Source organism: Macaca thibetana, chromosome 20 (genome assembly GCF_024542745.1).
Source record: "Macaca thibetana thibetana isolate TM-01 chromosome 20, ASM2454274v1, whole genome shotgun sequence".
NCBI classification, from domain to species: Eukaryota; Metazoa; Chordata; class Mammalia; order Primates; family Cercopithecidae; genus Macaca; species Macaca thibetana.
Window position 1 is genome coordinate 54,414,991 of NC_065597.1, and position 26,368 is coordinate 54,441,358.

Consider the following 26,368-nt stretch of genomic DNA (forward strand, 5'->3'; position numbering starts at 1 on the left):
TATCCAAAATGAATCTAAAATCTGCCTACTTCTCTTCTAGTCTATAACCACCACCCTGGATCTAGTCCCCATCATGTCTTGCCTGGGCTGCAGAGACAGCTAGCTGGTCTTCCTTGTTTTCATTCTGACACCTCACAATTCATTTTCTACTGAGCAGCCAGATAGGTCTTTAAAAAATATAAATTGGATCATGTCACTCCCTTTCTTGCAACTACTTGTTTCCATGGCTACAAAGGTCCTACATGATCTGACCCTTGCTTACTTCTTCACCATAATCTTTCACTACCCTTCTCCCTACTCACTGTGCTACAGCCTCACTGGTTTCTTGCTTATTTCCTGAGCATACCAAGCTCTTTCTTGCCTTCTGGCTTTTGCATTGCGGTTCCATCTGCTTGGAAAGATCTTCCCCTGGTGTTTTTTACGATTGGTTCCTTTCCTCCTTTTGCTTTTTAGAGACATCTTCCCTTGAAATCCCATGTAAAACTGTATTTTCGCCTCCCTCATCACTTACTCTCTTATCAATTCTCTGTGTTATTTTCCTTGTGGCATTTATTATCCAAAACTATCTAGTTTATTTTCTTGTTTACTGCTTTATCAGCTGTTTACCCACTAGCAATAAGATCCACGAGGGTAGCGACTTCGTTTTCTTCACTATTGCTTTCCCTGAGCCTGGCATATTCCCTGACACATAATAGAAACTCAGTGAATATTCACTGAATGGATGGATGGATGGATGGATGGATGGATGGTTGGATGGATGGATGGACAAATCAAGGAACTGGATGTTCCAATATTTCAGGACTCCTCTCATAACTGTGAAATGCACAGACTTGCAAGATTGAATTTAACAGCCCAGCAAGATCATTAACCTCAAATTTGGGTCACTGAGACTAACAAAGTGTCCCCCTTTCTCCCTTGATGGAGATCGTGTCTGTAAATACTTCTGGGCATTTAAGCTCTTCAAATGTGGTAAAACAGCAAGTCTAAATAGACTACTTTCCTGACAGGGTTGGGTCAACAGAATATATTATCCCAGAGAGACAGATAGGGTTGAAGCCTCAGGGCTACATCAGTTAGAGAGCTCAAAGGATGTTCATCATGCAGACTGTACAGATAGGCTATGACCTAGTGGTAGTTCCGAGAACTTGTCATATATTCACTTAAAAAATCATGCTGGCTTCTGCATGGAAGATGGACTGGAAGGAAACAAGAGTTAGGAGTCTTTCATTTTAAACGCATTAAAATGAAAGAACATACTGACTCAGGTAACTGAGAAGGCTGGAAGTGCTTGGCTTCAGGTATAGGTGGATCCAGGGACTCAAAGCTCTTTTTAACCAAAATGTGGAGTTTAATTACCCCCCTCCCTTGAGCATGGGTTGGATCTGGGGACTTGCTTCCAAAGAATGGTATGGGAAGGGAAAAAAACCAAAGTAACTTTGTAGCTGAGAAACCTGGCCAACATTGGCCAGGTGATGAAGGTTAACGTCACCAGTGATAAATCATTTTGATAACATGCAGCCCCTGCTATAATGTGATGAGGAGGGCACTTCACCTCTGTAGTGTTCTTCCCCATGCCAATAACTCCAGGTCTAATCATGAGAAAGACATCAGACAAATCCAAATTGAGGGAAAGTTCACTTACTACGTGATCAGGATTCTATAAAACTCTCAATGCCTTGAAAAACAAGGAAAGACTGAGAAACTATTGCAGACCAATATGTGACAACTAAACGCAATGTGGTCTTCAGGGTTGGCTCCCATAACGGAAACTGTCATTAGTGGAAAAGCGAGTGAAATTTGAAGAAAGCGTGGGTTTAGTTAATTGCAATCCACCAGTGTTGGTGTCTTAGTTGCAATGAATGTGCCGTGGTAATGTAAGATATTAACAATAGTGAAAACAGGATGAGGGGTGTCAGGGAACTCTGTGTGATTTCTCTGCAACTTTTCTGTAACTCTAACATTGTTTCAAAATAGCTCATTTAAAAAACTATCATCAAGACCCAGTTTCTATTTTTTAAAACCTGTATTTTTATTAGGAAAAATATATGCTAATCTTTTTACTATCTTTAACATTTTTAATTGTGGTAAAACACACAAAACAAAATTTGTGATTTTAACTATTTTAAGTGCACAGTTCAGTGGCATTAAGTACATTCACATTGTTGTGCAACCATCACCACCATCCATCTCGAGAACATTTTCATCTTCCCAAATTGAAACTCTATACCTATTAAACAATAACTCTCTATTTCCCCTTCCTCCAGCCCCTGGCAAGCACCATTCTATTTTCTGTCTTTATGAGTGTGACTACTCTAGGTATCTCATCTAAGTGGAATCATCCAGTATTTGTCCTTTTGTGACTGGCTTCTTTCATGCAGCATAAGGTACTGAATTTTCATCCATGTTGCAGCATGTGTCAGAATTCCCTTCCTTTTTAAGGCTGAATAATGTTCCATTGTGTGGGTAGACCACATTTTGTTTATCCATCCATCCACTGATGGACACTTACATTGATCCCACCTTTTGGCTATTGCAAATAAAGTTTCTACTTTTGAGCTCTGACTTACTTGCTGTCAGCAAATCTCATGGGCAGAACTACCAGTCACTCCAGTTTGCCTGACACAGTTCCATTTTTTGTCTGCTGTCCAGCGTAATTAACAGTTTCCCTTTTGCTCTCAAAAGTATCCTGATTTGGATGATACGTTACATGGCCACCCAGTCTCTCTGTGTGGATCTCAGTAGTTCTGGGCCCACATCCTCCCAGCTGTAAGAGCAAGAGACAGAGTCTCTGACAAGAGTCTCCAAACTGAGGCTGACAGGCTCTGATGGAGTCAGATTCCCAACCTGGAAGCAATAGTGTGGCTAGGGGCAATCATGGTTTGATTAGCCAAGTGTGGGTTGAACGCTCATCTCCAGCACCAGGACTAGAGTCAGCTCTTCCCAAAACACATCAGAAGGAGGGAGAACTTATTTCTCAGGCAAAATTGGAGGTGGAATGAAGGCCAGGGATGCAAAAACATAGACGTCAACCAGGTGGAGAGAGATGAGGTCTTCAACTGATTTACTTTCCAACTCCCCAAATTAGAACGGGTTTAAGATTACATTTGGCTGGGCACTGTGGCTCATGCTTGTCTGTAATCCCGGCACTTTGGGATTAAACAGTAACTCGCCGAGGTAGGCGGATCACCTGAGCCTGGGAGTTTGAGGCCAGCCTGGGAAATATAGTGAGACCGCTGTCTCTACAAAAGATACAAAAATTAGCCTGGCATGGTGGCACGTGCCTTTAGTCCCAGCTACTTGAGAGGCTGAGGTGGGAGGATCACCTGAGCCCAGGGAGGTCAAGGCTGCAGTGAGCCATGATTGTGCTACTACACTCCAGCCTGGGCCACAAAGTAAGACTCTGTCTCAAAAAATAAAAGAAAAGATAAAAAAGAAAGAAAGAAAAAAAAGAAGAAAGAAAGAAAAAGAGAGAAAGAAGAAAGAAAGAAAGAAAGACAGACAGAAAGAAAGAAAGACAGAAAGAAAGACAGAAAGAAAGAAAGAAGAAAGAAACTGTTCACAATTCTTTGCTCTCACTCCGTTGCATCACAGTTAGTGTGTTAAGAATTACATCTACCTGCAGATGATCTTGTCTGGTGATAGCTCATAATGATCGATTGTTACTGTTCCATTGTTTTCTTACCTGTGATAGTTGGGAATTATTGTACTGCTTGTGAGTTGCGATTTATAGTTGCTTCAAGTTTCTTTTACATTTCACCCACGGGCAACGTAGAAATTTTGTTGTGTCAGTGGAGGAATACTGTGAATTCCATCTGGTGTGTGTCAACGGAAGGAAATGACTGAGAACCATTGTTGCAGGGGACAGGTGGCCATTTTCCATCATGGGAGGTCTCAGGGACACTTAGTGGGGCTGGCATAATTCTCAAGGTGCTGCATTCTGGGCAAGTCCCACCTGTGTGGGCAGCTGAGTGCACCACTGACTGAGATCTCAGGCTTGAAAGAGGACAGCTTGTGTTGGAACCCCAGGGATGCCAAAGCTGTGTAACATTTGGCAAATTACTTATTCTCTCTGAGAACAAATGGGACTAATAATTGTGCCTCCCTCATAGCATTATGTTAGGATTAAATAAGATAATGCGTAGGAAGCATTTGGCAGTGACTAGCACATAGTAAAAGCTCAATAAAGATTCACTGTTATTTTTATTATCTTAGTACAACTCCAGAGCCTGGCTTACAAGAAGTCAGCTTTTCAATGTAGTATGACTAAGACAGTGCAACTCAAAGTGGGGTCTGCTGTCAGCATCAGCTGGAAGCTTGTTAGAAATGCACATCCATTGACCATAATTTAAAAAGTCAAAAAACAGTAGATGTTGGTGTGGATGTGGTAAAAAGGGAACACTTTTACACTGCTGGTGGGGATGTAAATTAGTACAACTACCGTGGAAAACAATATGGAGATTCCTTAAAGAACTAAAAGTAGAACTACCATTTGATCCAGCAAACCCACTACTGGATATCTACCCAAAGGGAAATAAGTCATTATCTAGAAAAGACATGCCTACATATGCTTATAGCAGCACAATTCATGTTTGCAAAGATATGGAACCAACTTAAGTTCCCATCGACCAACAAGTGGATAAAGAAAAGGTGGTATATATATGGCATGGAATACTACTCAATCATTAAAAGGAACAAAATAATGCTTTCTGAAGCAGCTTGGATGGAGCTGGAGGTCATTATTCTGAGTGAAGTAACTCAGGAATGGAAAACCAAATATGGTCTGTTCTCACTTATAACCTATGAGAATGCAAATTCTTATGCAAAGGCATAAGAATAATATAATGGGCTTTGGGGACTTGTGGGGAGGAAAGTTTGGAGGGGGGTTAGGGATAAAAGACTACATATTCGTTTCAGTGTACACTGCTCGGGTGATGGGTGCACTAAAATCTCAGAAATCACCACTGAAGAACTCATCCATGTAACCAAAACCAAAACTCAAAAACTATTGAAATAAAAAAATTTGAAAAAGAAATGCAGATTCATGGGCTCTACCTTCTGAATCAGAATCTCAGGAGTGGGGGTTGCAGCTTAACAAGCTCTCTGGTGATTTCCCTGCATGCAAAGTTTGGGAACCACCATCTTAAAGTGCTTTTACATTAACCCTAGCTCCAGGCAGCGATGTTACCAAGCCACAGCTTGCCGTTGTGAGAAATGATGGAAAGGAGGAAGACAAAACAGAAGCAATGGGGTCTGGGGAGAGAGGCATTGATGTGCTGAGGCTGCTCTCTGGCCACTGGGACCTAGAGGTAGGAGCTGACTCCAGAGGCCACACCCCTCTCTGGAAGATTCAACATGCAAAGGAAGACGGTGAGTGTCTATTTTTTTTCCTTTTTTCTTTTTTCTGAAATGGAGTCTTGCTCTGCTGCACAGGCTGGAGTGCAATGGCACGATCGTGGCTCACTGCAACCTCTGCCTCCTGGGTTCGAGTGATTCTCCTGCCTCGGCCTCCTGAGTAGCTGGGACTAGAGACACATGCCACCATGCCCGGCTAATTTTTGTATTTTTAGTAGAGATGGGGTTCGCCATGTTGGCCAGGATGGTCTCGATCTCTTGACCTCATGATCCACCTGCCTCGGCCTCTCAAAGTGTTGGGATTACAGGCGTGAGCCACTGCACCAGGCCTTTTTTTTTTTTTAGAGGTAAGGCCTCACTGGATTGCCCAGGCTGGAGTGCAGTGGCACAATCATAGCTCGCTCACTGCAGCCTCAAACTCCTGGGCTCAAGCAATCCTCCCACCTCAGCCTCCTGAGTGACTGGGACTACAGGCATGCCACTGTGCTGGGTTAATTTTAATTTTGTTTTGTAGAGACAGAGTTTTACTATGTTGTCCGGGCTGGTCTCAAACTCCTGGCCTCAAGCAGTCCTCCTGCCTTGGCCTCCCAAAGTGCTGGGATGAGCACAGGTGTGAGTCACTGTGCCCCAATCACTATTCTTAATAATAGAAGGTTGTACTTTGCAAAAGTCTTTCCCTCTTCTTCTGGCTTTCATGATCCTGAGCTGTCCTGATTTTCCCCGACCCAGAAGAATCCTTTCACATTTCCCTCTTTCCCCACCCTGAAACACTGTTTTTCAGGACCCCACTCTCAGTCATTCTTATCACTCAAGTCTGCCTGCCATGCTCATAACTTCAACCACCAGCCAGCTGTCTGGAGCCTTTAGTTCTCTCTGGAACTGCGGATAAGCACTTTTAATTGCAAAAAGTGCTTTCCACCAAGCACCACTTCATCATCTCCAACTTAATATGCCCAACACAGACTCAATTATATTCCTCTCAAACCCGATTTTCCCTGTGTGTCTCGTCCTGTTGAACGACTTCTTCACACCCCCACATACCTTGCACTCCAACCCCATTAGACTAATAGCAGATTCTCATATGCATGCTGGATTTTCCTATCTCGATGGCTTTATTATTAACCTGCACCTGGAATTTTTTTTTTTTTTTTTTTTTTTTTTTTTTTTTGTCTAATGTCTTCCCATAAATTGCCTACTCTTCCCCCTTCCCGTTTCCAATAAATGGCACCAATGGCCTTTCTGTTGTGGAAGCCCCAAATCAGGGAGTCATCTTTGCTACGTTGCTTTCTCTTACTCATATCTAATACATCAGCAAGTCCTGCTGCCTCTGTCTCCAACATTATTCACGATCTGTCCAATTCTATCTTCTCTGAAACCTCCTTAGTCCAAGGCACTGTCACCTCTCAACTGCACTATGATGAAATTTTCTGACAAGACCTCCCTGCTTCCATTCTTTCTTCACTGGACAACTGGAATCATCTTTCTAAACTGTGGAACATATCACTCCTGAGCTTTAAATCCCGCCTTGCCTTTCCCTTGTACTTGGAATAAAATTCAAGCTTTTTCATCTTCAAGGCCTTACATGATCTGGGCCCTACTTATCTTTCTTCCATGTTGACTCTCATTTTGCCATGGAGGTGTTCATTCTGTTTCTTTCTTTTTTAATAGGCGGAGTTTTACTCTATAACCCAGGCTGGAGTGCAGTGATGTGATCACAGCTCACAGCAGCCTCCAACTCCTGGGCTCAAGTGATCCTCCTGCCTCAGCCTCCTGAGTGACTCGGACTACAGGCATACACCACGATGCTGGGCTAATTTTTAAAGTTTTTGTAGACGTAGAATCTCACTGTGTTGCCCAGGCTGGTCTTGCACTCCTGGCTTCAACTGATACTCCCACCTCACCCTACCAAAGTGCTGGGATTACAGGGGGGTGAGCCACCACACCTGTCCCTTATTCTGTTTCTTCAACACACCCAGCTCATTCCTGCCTCAGGACCTTGCACTTGCCATTTTCTCCATTTGGACTTTTTACACCCAGATCTGTACATGGCCGACCACTTTGACATTTTGGGAGATCACCTTACCCCCAAAGAGGGAGCCCTTTGCTGTCACTTTCTATCTTATTATTAGCTAATAACCTCTCCTCTCCTCTTCTCTCTTTCTTTCTTTCTTTCTTTCTTTCTTTCTTTCTTTCTTTCTTTCTTTCTTTCTTTCTTTCTTTCTTTCTTTCTCTCTCTCTCTCTCTCTTTCTTTCTTTCTTTCTTTCTTTCTCTCTCTCTTTCTTCCTTCCTTCCTTCCTTCTTTACTTTCTCCTTCCTTCCTTCCTTCTTGCTTGCATGCTTGCTTTCTCCTTTCTCTTTCCACTTATCACTGGCTAAGAATACTTTTTTTAAACTTGCTTGAGAGCAGTGGCCAGATCTGCCGTGTTAGCTGCCGCACCCCCCAGTACCTAGTCAGTACCAAGTCAGAATAGACATTCAATAAACAGTTGAATAAGTATTTAAGAGCCTTTCCATATCTTCTAGTCCAAACAAATTCCTTTTCCCTTAGTACTCTGTCATAGGTTACATTCTAGAGAAAGACTGAGGCAGAGATTGGCAAGTAGGAAATGTGCCGGGCACAGCTCTTAGGTACAAAACACCCATGAGGGAGCCAGAGAAGCAAGAATGGGCAGAGACAGAGGTTGCAGCAAGAAGGAGTTGCAAGACAGACATCGGCTGATCTGGGGGGACTTCATAGCTGAGATGGCCCTGCAGAGATTTCCTTAATTAGGCAAGGTTCTTGTAACCCCACGTCAGATGGCTATTGGATTAGGCTGTCCTAGGAGAAGGCATAACCTTAATCAAGGAAGATTACTTCAGTTGAAGGCCGCTCTGAGAAGGATACAGCTGTGAGCTAATGACAACCAGCACCCCTGGCAGCTGGGGGAATGGGGGTCACAAAAGGAAAGTCTGGGCAGCCAAGATGGGGTCCACTACACACTCCATGCATATTATTTAACAAAATGTGCCTTATAGTATTTATTTATTTATGTATGTCTACCTCTTCCTGTTGATTTATCAGTCCCTAGAGAGAACAGGAACAAAGATTTCCCCATTATCATGACCTCCATAATGCTCAACCCATGAAAAGTGTTTTGTAAGTGATGTTTGAGTTTAATTTAACAGAAAGAAATTATAGCTAACAATTCCCTTTATGTGTGGGAAATTCTCAGGGTAGACTCCACAAAATGGGTAATGGAAACCCTCTTTGGGTTAGAGACAGCAGATCACAGATAAGCTCCCAGAAATGTAGGCATGGGAGTGAGCAATCTTGTACTAAATGAATAAATTGCAAAGACTCTTAGCTATGAAGCCAGGTGACTCTCTCTACCTGAAAAGCAGACTACAAGCAAATGCTGAGCACCACTGATCTGGTCTCCTGGCCCACAACATTATCATGTGTCAGTGCTTTTATAAAATGGAAATTTGTTGGAAAATTCAGTATATTTTGCTGCATTCCTTCCAGACACGATACCTAGAATACATAGGCTGGAGAAAGGAACCAGAAGAAAGGGGAATAATTAAGAAAAATAACGGGTTTCTAGAGTTACAACCCTATTTAGTAAAAAAAATTGATGTGTTATTCTAATGGGTGAATAAATGGACAGGATAAAACAGGGGATGCCAAACATAGGCTCTTGACAAGGATTATCAATGTAGGGTTCAACTATTTCAGATCCTTCTTGGTTCCAGACTCTCCACCCAGCTAGAATGGCTTATGTCTCTTGCATGCCTGTCTCCTAGACTTGCAGCCGTTGGGGTTCTACCAGTCCTATTCCAGTTGGATAAAGACAATATAAGGTGCAAGGGCAATAGCAGGAAGGATCCTATTGACTTAGGAATTGGAGGAACACCTAGAATGCAGAGAAGGAACGATCTACTTGGAATGTGACAAAGTGCTGTGACTGCATCCCTTTGGACTCCTGGGTTAAACACAGAAAAGCAGAGACAAGAGTGAGATCCACAAAACCTTTGAAATTGTATTATTGTCATGATACTTCCCACAGTATGGGAACAAGACTCTGGATGTCCCCAGCAAACTCAAGGGAGTTACATGCATTTGAACAGTGTTTGGTAAATCACTAACCAATCCCGCCATTCTTCTCATCATCTTAATGACCTACTATTGTGTCAAGTGTCTGGGAGGGACCCTATTCATCAAAAGAGGCCGTTTAAGCAAATTTCATGTACATGATGGGTTTGCATGATTTCTTTGTATTTCCTGTTTTTGAGATCTTAGTGACTTATGACATTCAGCATATGCTGAGTATATTGGACAGTTTTTTAGAAGGTTCCAGGGCTTATTCAGCAGCTTGGACCCAACAGCCTCACTATATCTACATAGCAATAATACATTAGATAAATAAGCAACCTGAATCTAAACAGATTATGAAGATTGACAATGGGATGGCTAAGTTTCCCAGGCACTAAGTGTTCCAAGGCAGGGCAGGCTCCGTGGGCCTAAGTGTGTGCTCTGGGGCATCTCCCATAAAGTTTTGAGGCTCTGCATGTGGTCATAAAGACAGATCTGATGATACTAGACAGGCCATTTGGAAGCAGGTGGGGCTTCTCAGGGAGACTCTATTATGGGTTGAGTTTTGTCCCCCAAAAAAGATATGTTGAAATTTTAGCCGTCAGTACTTCCGAGTGTAAACTTATTTGGAAATAAGATCTTTGCAGAGGTAATCAAGCTAAAATGAGGGCATCAGGGTGGGCTCTCATCCAATATGACTGGTGTCCTTCTAAGAAGGGGAGATTTGGACACAGAGGCAGACACACACACAGGGAAGACGATGATTGGACACACAGGGAGAAGATGGCCTGTGTCTGGAGTCACGCAGCTGTGACCCAAAGAGCACCACGGATTGCCAGCAAACACCAGAAGCCAGCAGAGGCCAGGAGGGATTCTCCCCTAGAGGCAGGGAGAGAGCATATACCTGCTGACACCTTGATTTTGAACGTCCAAACTTCAGAACTGCGAGACAATACATTTCTGTTGTTTTAACCCATGCAGTTGTGGGTACAGGCAGATCCCTACTTATGGTGGTTCGATTTCTGATTTTTCGACTTTACAACGGTGCCAAAGCCGTACACGTTCAGCAGAAACCATACTTCAAGTACCCAAACAACCATTCTGTTTTTCACTGTTAGTGCAGTTTTCAATAAATTACATGGGATACTCAACACTTTATTATAAAATAGGCTTTGGCTTTGCCTAACTGTAGGCTGACATAAGTGTTGTGAGCACATTTAAAGTAGGCTGGAGGCCATCATCCTTGGCAAACTAACACAGGAACAGAAAACCAAATACCGCATGTTCTCACTTATAAGTGGAAGCTAAATGCTGAGAACACATGGACACACAGAGGGGAACAACACACAGTGGGGCCTTTTGGAGGGTGGAGGGTGGAGGGTGGGAAGAGGGAGAGGATCAGGAAAAAACAACCAGTGAGTATTAGGCTTGATACCTGGATGATGGAATAATCTTTACAACAAGCCCTGATGACTGATGTTTACGTATATAACAAACCTGAACATATTCCCCTGAACTTAAAATAAAAATTAAAAAAAATTTAAAAAAATAAAGTAGGCTAGGCTAAACTATAATGTTCGGTAGGTGTACTAAATGCATTTTTTAGTTAGAATAGTTTCAACTTATGATGGGCTTATCAAGACATGACCTCATCATAAGTTGAGGCCCCTCTGTACCTGCAGCCGTAGGAAACCAATACACCCTCACTGAGAAAAATTGTGGCCAAGTGGGTGAGGGCAAATCCACCCACATCATGTGGTGAGGAGCAGGCTTTGTTATGAAAACTCATAAGCCAAGAGCCACCAAGATGAGCACGTTGCACCCTACCCCATTCTCTCAGGACCCCACAGGTGCTGGACATAATGTGGGCCTGTGCTCCAGGGAAGGGCCCTGCCCCTCTCCTTTACCCTGCTATAGTGCAAGCATGAACGTAGCCTTGGATGTGGGAAAAATAAGCCTCTGGCTCAGGAATCTAGGTTTAGATGGAAGCTGTGTAGAAATTGCACAAGACTTTGCCGGCTTCTTGCATCTGGAAGCCTTGTGGAAGTTGGATGTGAGCTGCAGCCCCACCTCTGGGAGAGATGGAAACTCTGATTCCTCTAGCTCACTGCCAGGAAGTCTGAACCTCTAGGATTACTCATGGGACAACCCTATTTGTCTCTGTAGAGGAAGTCCTTTCTTGACATGGGCTTCAGGCAGGACTCAGGGAAATGCTTCTATTCCTTGGATGATGCAAGGCCAAGAGAGGAAGGATGAGGTGCTGCGGATAAACACCAGGAGGGTGCGACTCAGGGCATGGCACAGCATCCAGCGGTTATCCTTGGCTCCTTATTTCAGATCAAAGTAGCAGGAAAAGAGATGGGATGTAGGGGGACAGCCTGGGATTGAGCACTGGGGTACCTAGGTCCCAAGTCTGAATCTGTGACTAAGGCTGTATTCTAAGAGGAAAAGGAGTGGGTGCAGGAGAGAAAGGTAGAGGCTGCTGAAGACCTTCGGTTCAGAAAACGTCAGCCACACTCAGGAAAGAAGGCTTTGTCAGGATTGGTTCAGGTCCTGGGGGAAATGGAACTAATCCAAACTGCAAATGGAAGAAAGAGTGGATGGGTGGAGGAGTCAGGGCTGGGGGCAGAGAAGAGTCAGACAATGACAGAGCACTCTGGGAGAACACAGAGGGGTGAAAAGAGACAGGTGGACAAACTGGACAATCAACATCTTATGGAATCCTGTTCACAGCTGATGATTTAATTGGGTGGCATCCTTTTACTATTTGCTTAGTTTTTCCACAAACTCCTCGAGGGCAAGGACCAAGTTTGGTTTATATTTGTATTCTCCATGCCTAAGTTGGTGCTGCCACAAGCAGATGCTCAAAAACGTTTGTTGTTGCGTGGTTTAGTATTATTATATTATATTATTATGAAGTTTGTTGTTGCTACTGTGTGGATAAGTAATTTTTGCATTTGTGCCTGTGTAGATGATAGGTTTATGTATAATGACTTCCTCATCTGTAGGAAGGTGAGCTCCCAAGGATTGTCCCTCTCTGGGGGGAGAAACTGATACACAGTTTTGGAATGGTGAGACTGGAGCTCAGTCCATGGAAGTCAATCACCCAAGACCACCTTACTTCAGTAACCAATTCTGAGTGAGAGGGTAAGAGAAATAGGAGAGATTTGGACCAGCTAAGTGATGTTCACCAGCCTGCTGTGAGCTATTTCTATGGGGACCTTCCCCTTCATAGCAAAGGGGGCTCCCTAGCTCTCAGGGTCAAATGGAGAAGGGCAGAGACAGCTCTGGCTTAAAGAATTATAGCAAATGTTGTGGACCTCATAGTGACTTCTGGCATCAAGGAAATAGGAAGTGCATGTGCCCAAACTGCAAGCTTCACTCAAAGGGATATATTTAATGTAAAACTTATGTAAAGCAAGTGTATTGGTTGCTTTTCACACTGCTTTAAAGGTACTACCCGAGACTGAGTAATTTATAAAGAAAGGAGGGTTAATTGACTTATAGTTCCACATGGCTGGCGAGGCCTCAGGAAACTTACAATTATGGCAGAAGGTGGAGGGGAAGAAAGCATGTCTTCACATAGTAGCAGGAAAGAGAGTGTGTGCAGGGAAACTGCCACTTTGAAACCACCAGATCTCGTGAGAACTCCCTCACTATCGTGAAAACAGCATGAGGGAAACCACCCCTACAATTTAATCACCTCTCACCAGGTCCCTCCCTCAACATGGGGGAACTACAATTCGAGATGAGATTCGGGTGGGGTCACAGAACCAAACCATATCAGCAAGCAATCATCCTCACATTGGAAAATGTTCACAATTCTTTCCCAGTCCATTCTCCAGCCCTCTCCACCATCTCCATAACAGCCCACATCCTGTGAACAGTGGCAGGGGTGCTATCAGGAGAGGTATGAGAAGCAAGGTGACTGAGGAAATCTCTTTCCCAGTTTGGAGATGTTTTTCCTTAGCAGCGTCACCTGGGGAGCTGTCTTCTTGTGGACTCAGGAACCCTCTGATGTATAGTGTTGCTGAGTGGTGTCAGGCTGATTGAGGGGAATCACAGTTCAAAAGGAATGCTTGGCCATGTGTATTTTCTTCTCTCTGCCTGACATTTGCATAAAGTTTTGCTGCCTTTCCTCCATGTCTCTATTGGGATTTTGTTGCATTACTTATCAAACTCAGTGAACTATCTAGATAATATAACCTTCATTTGACCCAAGTCAAGGAATGTTTTTCTCTGGCTCATTTTTCATTTTATTAGAGAATGCCAAAGAGGAAGGAAAATATGTAGTATACTGAATTTTCAGTGCAAAAGGAAAAAAAAAAAAAGAAAAGAAAAGAAAGAGAAAGAGGGTGGGCATGGTGGTTCATACCTGTGATCACAGCATTTTGGGAGGCTGAGGTGGGAGGATTGCTTGAGCACAGGAGTTTGAGACCACCCTGGGCAATATAATGAGACCCCCTTGCTACAAAAAAATAATAAAAAAAAAATTATCTAGACATGAGGCACACATCTGTAGTCCCAGCTATTCAGGAGGCTGAGGTGGGAGAATCCCTTGAGGCCAGGAGTTTGAGGCTGCAATGAGCTGATTGTGCCGCTGCACTCCAGCCTGAGTGACAGAGTGAGACCCCGTCTCATTAAAGAAAAAGAAAAGCCTGTAATCTCAGCACTTTGGGAGGCCAAGGGGGATGGGTCACTTAAGGTCAGGAGTTTGAGACCAGCCTGATCATCATAGTGAAACCCTGTCTCTTACTAAAAATACAAAAATTAGCCAGGCGTGGTGGTGCATGCCTGTAATCCCAGCTACTTGGGAGGCTGAGGCAGGAGAATCACTTAAACTCCGGAGGTGGAGGTTGCAGTGAGCTGAGGTTGCACCACTGCACTCCAGCCTTGGTGACAGAGCAAGACACCATCTTAAAAAAAAAAAAAAAAAAAAAAAAAAAAGAACAGGAAAGAAAGAAAAGATGCTTAAAACATCCTTTACTAACTTTTACTAACTTCCTGATGGCTGGCAGATATTTGCATCTGGCTGCAATCTTGATTTAGTTGATATAAAAAGAAAATGTATTAATTTATAAGCTGAAAAGATCAGGAGTACAGTTAACTCTAGACATGACTGAATTCAGGGGCTCAGACAATGTCATTGGGACTCATCTCTGTCTCTTGGCTCTGTTGAATTGTCTGGGATATTTTCATTTTCAGGCAGGCCGTCCTTAAGTCTTGGCAAGGATGGCTCTTCCATGGCTGCGAGCTCACATCTGACTACCTCGTTCATCTGCTAGAGGGAACCTCTTGCCCCATAGTTCTAGCTAAAGCCCCGGGAATAACACTTGTTGACTCTGATTGGTTCAGCTTGGGCCACCTGCTCACCTCTGAACCACTCACCACAACCAAAGACATGCAGTGCACTGATTGGCCAGGGCTGCATGCTGATTCCTGGAGCAAGAGGGTGGGATCTGCCCCACCTAAACCTCATGGAGTTATTGTTTGTTCAGGGGATAAAGGAGTGCAGGCAGGAAAGGTAGTTTCACAAAAGAAAACTGTGGTGGATTTGTCAAAAGAGAGGAGATAGTATTCTGTACAGAAGAACAACATATCCATCACAGCATTTCCATACCTCCAAATACTTAGAAAATCCATTCTTGGCCGGGCGCGGTGGCTCAAGCCTGTAATCCCAGCACTTTGGGAGGCCGAGACGGGCGGATCACGAGGTCAGGAGATCGAGACTATCCTGGCTAACACGGTGAAACCCCGTCTCTACTAAAAAATACAAAAAAAAAAAAAAAAACACAACTAGCCGGGCGAGGTGGTGGGCGCCTGTAGTCCCAGCTACTTGGGAGGCTGAGGCAGGAGAATGGCGTAAACCTGGGAGGCGGAGCTTGCAGTGAGCTGAGATCCGGCCACTGCACTCCAGCCTGGGTGACAGAGCGAGACTCCATCTGAAAAAAAAAAAAAGAAAAAAGAAAAAAAGAAAATCCATTCTTTATCATATGGTAGGTTGCACATGTTGGACCTGGGCAGATCAAAGTCTTTCTTGGCCATTGTTTTATGATTGCTGATTCTTGTGTTGTTGCACTTTCTTTCCTTTGGATCCTATCCTAGATAAAATAATGAGACTTAGGAAAGGATGGGATCCCCCTCCTTCCCACGAAATGTTTCTGATTATCGTCCCTCCATTGGCTTCCTGTCATTACTTTGTAATCAAAAGTGGCACAATTGCCTCTGAGAGTGGCAGCTTTGGAGCACAGCTATTATTCTAGGAGGCCCTGGAGACCCCAGTCTAATCACTCCAGCTCCCCACCTCCTCCTGGCACATAAGTTTTTTCTGTCTCCTGTTTAAGGAGACACAAGGAGCACTTTCTGTTCACACCTAGAAGTGTAGTTCAGTTAGAGTCTGGAAAGGGTGCTGTGTCCCACGGTGATTTTTTCTAGCCCCAGAAGCCTCTCTGACCATGAAAGACCGGAAATGTGATGTGAATATGGACACGAGTCCCTGAGGTGGAGGTTAGGAGAGAGAGCAAAGGAATGGTGTATGCATGATGACCACAGACACTCTGAGAGTCTGATGGTGCAGGCGCCAGAAGTAAGGAGCTGCTTTTAGCTTGTGCCAACATGGGTATGGACATTTCAAAAATTGACCAACATAGCGCAAAATCTCTGCTGGGAAATGGGCTTGATTTTGGGGAGATACCTGAGTCTCTCCAACTGCTGAAGAAGAGGCTCTTGGATTGGGTTGGTGGGCATGCTGGGGTATCTCATGGTGTCCTCGGCATTCCTGCTGGACCTTTTTTTGGGGTGTCATCAGCCCTACTCAGACCGCATAGCCTGAGAGTGGATGTGCTTTCCCAAAAGGAAAATCATGATGGTTTTATCCAAAGAAGGGAGAAGAGAGCAGGAAAGCTTGAGATGTCTATTAGTGCCTAAGAGGTCAGGGCTTCCCCAGTGACAGCTGGACCCTGTGATAAGCTGAATGCATGGATGTCGTGATGGAGATAGGTCAATAGAACCTTGTGATAGCAAAAGCCTGTCAGGGACAAAGTGTTCACAATTGCATCCAGATGGAATTGTACTTTGGCCAAGCATATAGGCTAATAGGCTGGCATATGTGATGTCAGTCAACATGCATTGAACACAGTGTGTGCTGGACACTGTACTAAGCCTCTTTATGTGCATGATTGCATTTAATTCTCCCAGCAGTCTTTGAAGGAGCTGTTTCACATTTGAGGGACCCAAGGCTCAGTGATGTGTTCAAGTAAGTGGCAGAGCTGGGCTTTGGGCCCAGGACTGTTTGTTTTATGAGTCTGAATCCATGAGGATACAGCACACTATGTGTGGGGCTCACCCTGGGTGTGGGAGGAGGCTGGTAAGGGAGGCAGGGCCCATTTGCCTGAGTTCCAAGTATAAAAAAGGGGAAGCCACAGAGGAACCCTGTGTGAGTATCACCCAATCTCAGGAAATTCATCTGGACCTAATGGACAAAGCCACTCAGAGTGGTGGAGACATATTGATGAAATCACAGTGGAACCAGGCTGTGACTCTCCAAAGACCCAGGACCACCTTGCTGGGGAAATTCTCAGCTTTGGGAGACTTGGTTCCTGCTAGGACAGGGCTTGGTAAACTTTTCCTATTGAGGATCAGATAGTAAATATGTTTGGCATTGAGGCTACATGGTCTCTTCTACAACTAAAAGCAGCCCTGGACAATATGTAAATAAACGGGGATCATTGCCTGCCAATAAAACTTGATTTACAAAAATCAGGCAGCAAACAGAATTTGTCCACAGCTTGTAGTTTGCTGACTCCTGCTTTGGAAGGATTTTGAGAGACAGACTAAGTGCTAACTGCTAACACCCAGGCTAGAGTTCAGAAAGTCAGGCTTTCCCCATAGAATTGAGGTTTCTGGGGAAATTTCTTCCTTGTGAATTTTACCCATGCAACACCTCTTTGTCCCCAGCTTCAATGGAGGGGCTTAGGGCATCTTGAGCTGGTCCCCCAAGGTCTGATAAGTGAAAGATGATCTGTCATGAGCATGCGGTGTCACATGCAGGACCTGAGATGGTGACGGGGAAAGAGTTCATCAGGGTTCTGACTTTTTCCCTTGCATATAGAGCTCTGTATCAAACACAAATGGGATCAAGCCACATCAGACATTTAGCAACTTTCTTTATTCATGTTGCATTATCACATCATGTCACCTCTTAGCTCAGAACTTTCCTGTGGCTCCATCGTACCCAGAGCAATGTCTGGGACAGGAAAGCCTATGTTCGTGTGACGGGCTGCCAAGCCCTGTACAGTCTGGTCCTGGGTACCGGATGGACGCATTTCCTGCTCCTCTCTCTCTCGCTCCCTTCAATCACGTGGACCCCCTTGCTGTTCCTTGAACACACCAGGCACACTCCCATTCCAGGACCTACACATTGATTGTTCCCGCTGCATTGGATTCTTTTTTTTTTTTTTTTTTTTTTTGATATGGAGTCTCTGTCGCCCAGGCTGGAGTGCAGTGGCCGAATCTCGGCTCACTGCAAGCTCCGCCTCCCGGGTTCACTCCATTCTCCTGTCTCAGCCTCCCGAGTAGCTGGGACTACAGGTGCCCGCCACCTGGTCCGGCTAGTTTTTTGTAGTTTTTAGTAGAGACGGGGTTTCACCGTGTTAGCCAGGATGGTCTCGATCTCCTGACCTCGTCTCAGCCTCCCAAAGTGCTGGGATTACAGGCTTGAGCCACCGCGTCTCAGACCTCTCGATCTCCTGATCCGCCCCTCTCAGCCTCCCAAAGTGCTGGGATTACAGGCTTGAGCCACCGCGCCCGGCCTGCATTGGATTCTTTACCTCTGTTATCTGCACAACTTGCTAGCTTATCGCCTCTGTCACGTCTGCACAAATGTCATCTCCCCATTAGAGCCTTCTCTGACCTTGGTGTTCGAAATTGCAGCTCTCTGTTCCCCACTTCCTCAGACTCCTTATTCCTTTTTCCTGTTGCACCATTCTCCATTGTAGGCACTACCATCTGACATTCTATGCATTTTGATTGTTTATGTGCTTATTGTGTATCACCCTCCATTAAAGTACAGACTCCAAGAGGGCAGGGATTTTGTTTAGTCCACAGCTATGTCTTTAGCACCTAGAATTGAACCTGGCACATAGTGTATATTTAATAAGTATTTGTTGCATCTTTCTGGTTGATGTAAATTAATCACATCGCTTTTATGAATTCTGTTGCATGGTTATAGCCTCATTTATTTACCTGACTTTCTTTTGATGGATGCTGTCTACTGGTTCTAATGTTTTGTTATTAAAAATAATGCTGCAAAATCTAGACTGTGAAAAACTTTACAGACAAATGACCTGGTTTCTTCAGCAAAGACATTGCAAGAAAAAAGAGAGAAGGGAGTGGTGATGGGGAAGCAGGTCTACGGATTAAAAGAAACTTGAGAGACATATCAACAAATAGCAACATGTGATGGACTCTGATTCAAATAAACAAACTCTTAAAAAAAACTTCTTTTTTTTGACATTTATGATACAATTGGAAATTTGTTGGGATGTCATAATGGTATGTGACTATGTTAAAAGAATAAAGTCCTCACCTTTTGGCACACTTAATGAAATATTTGCAAATGAAATGATACAATGTATGAGGCATGCTTGCCAATAATACAAGGATGGGAGAAGTGAGAAAAATGCAGATGAAATAAGAGTGGCCATGTGTTGGATAAAGAAAACATGGTACATATACACAATGGAGTACTATTCAGCCATAAAAAAGAATGAGGTCCTGTCATTTTCAACAACAAGGACAGAACTAGAGGTCATTACATTAAGTGAAATAAGCCAGGCACAGAAAGACAAACTTTACATGTTCCCACTTATTTGTAGGAGCTAAAAATTAAAACAATTGCACCCATTGAGACAGACAGTAGAAGGATGCTTACCAGAGGCTGGGAAGAGTAGTAGCGGGTGTGGGGGGGTGGGGAGGGGAATGGTTAATGGTACAAAAAAATAGAAAGAATAAATAAATATTTGTTGCATCTTTCTGGTCGATGTAAATTAAGCACATCACTTTTATGAATTCTGTTGCAGGGTTATAGCCTCATTTATTTACCTTTCTTTTGATGGATTGTGTCTGCCATTCTTCATTGTAGGCACCACCATCTGACCTTCTATGCATTTTGATTGTTTAAATGCTTTTATCTGTCACCCTTGTATTTGATACAAGTATTAAGACCTAGTATTAATACTATTCAACAGGGTGAATATAGTTAATTGTATATTTAAAAATAACTAAAAGAGTATAATTGGATTGTTTGGAACACAAAGCCTAGATGCTTGAGGTGATGCATACCTCATTCTCCACGACGTGACTATTATGAATTGCATGCCTGTTCCAAAATATTTCATATACCCCATAAATAATATACACCTATTATGTACCCTCAGAAAAAATATTTTTTTAGAAAAGAGCAGCCATGTAGTGATAATTGTTGAAACTGGGAGGTAGGCTTATGGGGCTATATGGTACTGTATTGTATTTGCTAGTATATTTTTGACATTTTCCACAGTGAGAACATTTTTAAAAACTGTTTCATAATCTTGTGTGGGGGCCGGGGTGGAATGGGTGGGATTTTAGATGAAGTAAAACTAACCATCAATTGAGTAACTGTTGAAGCTGGGTGCTAGGTTTGTTAAGCCATCCTCTCTACTTCTCTATATGCTTGACATTTTCTAAATGAAAAGTTAAACAACTGTGCTGCAGTGAATATCCTATCATAAACCCTTCTTAGGTCTTCCCTGATTTCCATCTCCTTAATTCTTGATGTGGCTGTGTCCAAATAGGCTGTGAATGCTCTCTGAGCAAACACTGTTGCTGCCTTGATGTTCTAAAACTGCATTTTAAAAAATCTTCAACTTCATTGAGGCATAATTAATATATCATACCTAACATTCACCCATTTCGAGTGTGTAATTCAATGATTTTTAGCAACTTGGCGGAGTCGTGCACCCATCACATCTAGTTCTAGAGCATTCCCATCACCCAAGAAGATCCCCTGAGCCCATTTACACTTAATCTCTACCTCCACCCCCAGTCCCAGGCACCATGAATCTGCCTTCTGTCTCTAAAGATTTGCCTTTTCTGAACATTTACCTTTTTAACCAGATCCTCATCTGGAATTTTTTACATTCTCTTTGCTACTCTACAAAATGACATTTCTGACTGAAGGATGCTTTCTGTCCTGTTATCACTGAATAAGTTTTTGAGACATAATCTCAGTTCTGCTCAGAAATGTAAAGAATTCAGTTCTCTACATTTGGGGAATTACTGTGTCACAGTGATGGTCTATGACCCTTGTATTACACAGAAATTAATGATATGCTAAGAAGACAGTAGTGATCAAGGGTCAGAAAACATCCTGTATGATTGGCTTAGAGAGTAGGCAGACAGGCCGGGCATGGTGGCTCACGCCTGTAATCCCAGCACTTTGGGAGGCTGAGGAGGGTGGATCACTTGAGGTCAGAAGTTTGAGACCAGTCTGGCCAATAGGGTGAAACCCCATCTCTGCTAAAAATACAAAAATTAGCCAGGCGTGGTGGTGGGCCCCTGTGATCTCAACTACTCGGGAGGCTGAGGCAGGAGAATTGCTTGAACCCCAGAGGCAGAGGATGCAGTGAGTGAGATGACACCACTGCACTCCAACCTGGGCAAAAAAAAAAAAAAAGGGGGGGGGGTGGGCAGACAAATTCAAATCTAGATGTCACCAATCCTGATAAATACATTTCTCAATAAATTTCCCTAGGACCATGGTTGTTTATAAGGTCTGAAATCCTCTGATATTTCTTGCAGGCCCAGTGCTCAATTTTGCATTACTTCCATGCCACAGATCTTTGACCCCAGATCCTACTGGGACATCAATATAGTGATATTACTAAGGCTTAGTTCCTTACTTTGTAGTGGATAACATTTTCCCAGTTCATTAGAAAAGCGTTTACTAGGGGCTCTTACACTTTGTGAGTTAGACTTACCTCAGGATCCAGAACATTGATGCAGGACCTGATTACCTAGTGATAGGATAGTCCTTATCTGTTGGATAATTTCATTTATAAATCTAGAGCCATGGGGCTATTCATCCATTCAATAAATATGAAATAGCTATGATGAATGCCTACTATATGCCAGAATCTGTTCAGGAGCTGGGGATAAAAAAGATAAAATTGGCCGGGCGCGGTGGCTCAAGCCTGTAATCCCAGCACTTTGGGAGGCCGAGACGGGTGGATCACGAGGTCAGGAGATCGAGACCATCCTGGCTAACACGGTGAAACCCCGTCTCTACTAAGAAATACAAAAAACTAGCCGGGCGAGGTGGCAGGCGCCTGTAGTCCCAGCTACCTGGGAGGCTGAGGCCGGAGAATGGCGTGAACCCGGGAGGCGGAGCTTGCAGTGAGCTGAGATCCGGCCACTGCACTCCAGCCTGGGCTACAGAGTGAGACTCCGTCTCAAAAAAAAAAAAAAAAAAAAAAAAGATAAAATTAAGAAAAAACAGTTCTTGTCCTTAAGAGGGTCACAGTCTAGAGGTGGAGACAGACACATAGAAATTATGGCAAAACTGAAATATTATACATAATATTTCAAGTTATAATGTTAGTATAGAGGTAATCAGGGCATATTTCACAAAACTTATGTTTGAGTTGAGTCATGAGGGATGAGTAGGAGTTTGCATATGGCAAAAAGGGGTAAGAATATTTTGAGAGCTAGGACACAGATAAAACACGAGGTATAAAATGTGATTTGAGAGCCCAGTTATTTCTTTGGTTTTATTTTTGTTTGAACATAATTATTTTTCCCTTTCAAAATTCTAGGATGAAATTTTTTTCTTCTCTTTAAACATTAGTATTATTTAAGGCTATAAATTTACCTTTGTATGCTGCATTGGATACATTCCACACTTTCTGGCATGCAGTGTTTTTATGCTGCTTCCCAGAGCAAAACCCTTTGGGTGGAAAATCTAGTTATAAGATAAAGTTCCAATTTGTCAGCATGGCTTAATACAGTCTTTGTGAATGGATTCCTACTTATTTCTCCAATTTAATGTACTGCTTTCCTCCGCTAAAATTCATTTAGTAGCACTATTCACAGTTCTTGAACAAACTATGTTTTCTCACCTGTATGAATTTGTTCATACTATTATTTTTACATGGACTAGAAAAATCTCAGTCATGTTTCTTAAAAACATTTGACTTTAACAACACTATCTCCCTATGAGTATGCCAGGTTGAGTTAGCAGCAAAATATTCACAGATACTAAAAAATGTTAACTTGCTGTAGAGAGTCATTTAATATTGATCTAATGAATTTGGGGAATGTCTACCAAGACAATAATTTTCAGGTTTATAAGACTGACATCGAGCTATTTCTTTTTACTGCAGTTAAGCACCAGAGTGACTGGTCTTGTGAGATTCATGGCAGTAAATCTTGATATAGGGTATTACAACCATGTCCTCAGCTTATGAGCATATGCTTCTCTTCCTATTTTTAATAGCAGAATGACATGGACTCAATTCATGGAGAAGAATATCAAGTTACCAATGTCTAAGTTAGAGGACTTGTCTATAATACAACCTCGTTTTTTAAAAAATGGAGAGAGATTTGATCTGTCCCCAAACTTGTCTTAATTTTTCTTGTTCCTGTAGTGAAATAAAGATGCAGACTGTTTAGATGACTTATTACTGGAAAATTTATCTCAAGTTCCTTCATCTTTAGCAATTCTATTCATGAAATCAAAGACCAATGGGAAAAAATTAATGAAAGCTGCCAACAGCCTTACTTTTCTCTTGGCAAATGTCTTCATAAGGCAAAAGAAATTGTGGTTAATACAAAACAGATTACTTGAACACGCTTTCTCGTCATTTGAGATATCAGGCTGATTTATTCAGAATTGCAACCAATTGAGTAGAAAACTAGCATGTGGATTTGAAGGGTTATCTGGAAAATTAACAGCTCTGTAGCTTCGAGGGAGGATAAAGTTTCAGGTTGAGTTCATACAGAGGGAAGAGTACCCTAGGAGCAATGGAAGGAACTGTATAACATAGTCAGAAAAAAACTTTCTAAAATACTGATGGCAAAAGATTTTCTGGACCAGCTTGTATTAGAGGGGAATTTTGCATGCATTAGCATCTTCAAAAGGAGCAACTGCTTATCTCCACTTTATGACACCATTGAGATGTCTTATGCTGTTATGATTTTGACCAAACTTACATAAGACCACTGAATCCACAAACCTGATTCTATGCACATTTCCTTGTTTTATTTGGTCCTTTCTTTTGGAATTCACATTCTTTCTTCCTAAAATACTTCCTTTAATTCCCTAGTGAAGATGTTTTATTTTTCTTCAATGGCATTATTTAGTTCCTGTTAGAGAATGATAGTTTAGCTAGATATACAATTCTGAGTTGACAGCTATTTTCTTTCAGCACATTTAAGGTCTCATTCTATTATCTTCAAGGTTCCATTGCTGCTATTGAAGTCTTCTGCTATTTAAACTCCACTGCTTTGTCTTTAATTTCAGGCTGCCTTTAATATCTTTTTCTTTGGCAATGGGGAGTGGTTTGAGTATTTTTCAATTTCACTGCAATGTGCACAAGTGTTAATTTTTTTAAAAAACAGTTTGTGTTTGTATGCTTTCTGAGTCTGGAGGTTAATTTCTTTGTCAGTTTGGAAAATCCTCATTTATTCTCTCTGCAAGGATTGTTTTTTCTTCATTATATTCCCTTATTTAGGCAATATGATTAAATATGTATTCTAGAATCAGTGCCTCTTAACCACTCCATAATTTTATATTCTTTATCTCTCTGTGCAATATTATAGGTAGTTTATTCAGGTCTATTTTCTAGGCCATTATTTTATCTTCATTTGTTTCCAATCTGTTGGTTTATTTGTTCACTGGGTTTAAGTCATTTTTTATTTCCAAGAGTTACATTTGATTATTTTTCACTTACCTCTGTTTTTGAATATTTTAATTTATCTCCTTTTAAAAAAATATATATTTCATATTCTGAACTCGACAATTCTACATTGCAGAGTTCTTGGGGGTCTAAAGTTCTTGTGTTCTTCATTGTTTCTACTTATTTTCACTCATGCTTATTCTTTTGTGTATTTTTTAGTTTTGGCTATTGAGCTAATGTTTAGTAGGGTATTATCTGTGGATTCCTGGGCGACCTGGGTTGAGGGTGGGTACCTCCAGGCAGAATTTGCATTTTCTTCTTCTAGGTACTCTGAAGGGCTACCAGTGTGGACTCACTCTTCTAATTTTTCTGCTGGGGTTTTGCAAACCATGTAGAAAGTATAACTGGAATCTCAAATCCACATGAGAATGACTCTATGGTAATGAACTGTCAGGGAAATATTTTTCCTTTTGAATTGAACTGATTTCAACAGGTATCCTTAGTCTTATTCCTTTGCCAGTGGGTGAATTATTTTCTAGGCAAACCTCTCATCAAAAGAATAGCCCTTTGAGGGTCCTGACCTTGTCTGGGTATATTCCTACCATGGGCAGGTCTAGGACTTTGGTCATTTCTCCTCATGTGACTGCTAAAATCTGTAAAACTGTAAAAAAACAAAAAACAAAACAAAAAAAAAAACCTCTTGATTACTGAGATTGGCAAATGCCCCTAGGCCTCCTATAGTCTCAGTGTCAACTTGTCACTCTGCTTTTCAGCTGCCATTTCCTATTTTGACATCTGGGGATTTATGCTATTTGGATGCTGCGCGTATATTCATTTAGAAGAATTTCTACATGTTTTGTGCCAGGGGTTTTCCCAAGATGTCCAACCTATTAGATTATTAGAAATGAAAATCTCATGTTATTTTATTTCATTTTTTCCCTTAACAATGTATAACATATTTGGTACCAATAAATACTCATTTAAAACATATTTTTATAAATGAAAGTATTTACTTATTTGTGTATTTCTTTGTAGATTTCTATGAGAGGTTTTTATTTTGTTAAATTTTTTTACAGACAAATTAAAATATATGGGTTGATTTCTCCACTTTGAAAGTAAGCATTTTTGTCTTTTTTTTGGTATGGTATGCAGGCAATTATTTCTCGTTGCTGCATCTTAATCATAACTTAAGATACCCCCTTGAACTTTTGTCCCATATGTGAATCTTTTGTTTTTTCCTCATGCAGACTTTTTTTCTCTCCTTGACTAACAGTCTCAGGCACCATTATCATTGTATATGCTTGCCAATGCAATATATAAAAGCAAAAGAGATATACAGACTAAATGTGTGTGTGTGTATGTGAGAGAGAGAGAGAGAGAGACAGAGAGACAGAGAGACAGAGACAGAGACAGAGAGGACAGAAACAGAAAGAGAGAAATTAAAGACCCTCACAGCCACATATACATAACCTGCAATTCAAATATCTTTATGATAAGGGGGGAAACATCCACTCATTTGATTGCCGCTCTCTCCACCGCCTCCCTCCGTGAGCTCCTAAAACACCACAGTAGCTTAACCAGAGCTGTGGCTATGACTGTTTTTGCATTTCTTAGGGCTGGCATGGGCAGTCTATTGATTTCAGGGTTGCTAATGACTGTGTGGAATAGAAGAAGCTTTTGTGGCCAGACTGAATCTAGACTTGGAATTGCATGACTAACCATTCCTGGGACATCATCTGCCGAAGTAGTCAAAGTGGGTTTTATTTTTGATAAACTTTCTTTCTCCAGTCTCCCTGTGGCTATAGGAAAGGTACAGCCAGGAGAACAGTCTGGGCAGGGCTAGGTGCCCCCTGGGAGCCTGGACATTTAACAACAAGAAGGTGGTTTCCTGAGGCAGTGGAGGAGGAATGTGTCCTTGGATAAGTATTTGGATATAACACCCACATGAGGCACAAACTTTTCTCAATGTCACCCAGACAGCAAGCCCTTCAGGTATTTCCCCATGGTTGG